General features: G+C 52.8%; 1 non-coding gene across 1 annotated transcript; it reads right to left on the reverse strand.

Annotated features, from left to right (window-relative positions):
- Nucleotides 1–434: 434 nt before the first annotated feature.
- On the reverse strand, nucleotides 435–509 carry Trnas-uga (transfer RNA serine (anticodon UGA)). Its single transcript has one exon. It is a non-coding gene; the product is annotated as a tRNA-Ser (tRNA).
- Between the last annotated feature and the right edge of the window lie 653 nt (nucleotides 510–1,162).

Genomic DNA, 1,162 nt, shown 5'->3' on the forward strand with positions numbered 1-1,162 from the left:
GCGGCAGCAGAGCCCGGCGCTCGTCGCGGAAAATCCCAGCCGAGGAGCTCCAAGTGGCGGGGCGGTCCAGGCCCTGATGGAATTAGACGGCGCTGCCGAAGCACCTGCCGCGCGGCGCGCCGTGCTGCGGGCGAGTTCTGACCCCTCGGAGCGACGCGCGCATGCGGGGGAAAGAGCTAGGAAGCCACGAGGAGAGGAGGAGTGAAACAAAACTACGCGCATTCGGAGGTCACGTGGTTTCGTTGAAGTGAGTGCGTAATGGTTTTTAAGTTTGCCCGTTTATTGTACAGTAGCAACGCTACGCCCGTTCTTCCAGCAGGTGTACAGCTGATGTCTAGGGCAAGGTCTATCAAAAACACTTGACTCCTTAATGAGATTTTCACTCTGCAGCGGAGTGTGCGCTGACATGAAACTTCCTGGCAGATTAAAACTGTGTGCCCGACCGAGACTCGAACTCGGGACCTTTGCCTTTCACGGGCAAGTGCTCTACCAACTGAGCTACCGAAGCACGAGTCACGTTCGGTACTCACAGCTTTACTTCTGCCAGTATCCGTCTCCTACCTTCCAAACTTTACAGAAGCTCTTCTGCGAAACTTGCAGAACTAGCACTCCTGAAAGAAAGGATATTGTGGCGACATGGCTTAGCCACAGCCTGGGGGATGTTCCCAGAATGAGATTTTCACTCTGCAGCGGAGTGTGCGCTGACATGAAACTTCCTGGCAGATTAAAACTGTGTGCCCGACCGAGACTCGAACTCGGGACCTTTGCCTTTCGCGGGCAAGTGCTCTACCAACTGAGCTACCGAAGCACGACTCCTTTCTTTCAGGAGTGCTAGTTCTGCAAGTTTCGCAGAAGAGCTTCTGTAAAGTTTGGAAGGTAGGAGTCGGATACTGGCAGAAGTAAAGCTGTGAGTACCGGACGTGAGTCGTGCTTCGGTAGCTCAGTTGGTAGAGCACTTGCCCGCGAAAGAGAAAGGTCCCGAGTTCGAGTCTCGGTCGGGCACACAGTTTTAATCTGCCAGGAAGTTTCACTTGACTCCTTGTCTCTATTAACAATAGAATCAGCACACACACAGACACACACACCCACACAGAAACTAAGAAATCGCATTTTCATGCGGCTTCTGGAACTTGTGACCTATGGTCAAATCCTTTACACCTAA

The sequence above is a fragment of the Schistocerca gregaria genome, chromosome 5 (genome assembly GCF_023897955.1).
Source record: "Schistocerca gregaria isolate iqSchGreg1 chromosome 5, iqSchGreg1.2, whole genome shotgun sequence".
In the NCBI taxonomy this organism is placed as follows: domain Eukaryota; kingdom Metazoa; phylum Arthropoda; class Insecta; order Orthoptera; family Acrididae; genus Schistocerca; species Schistocerca gregaria.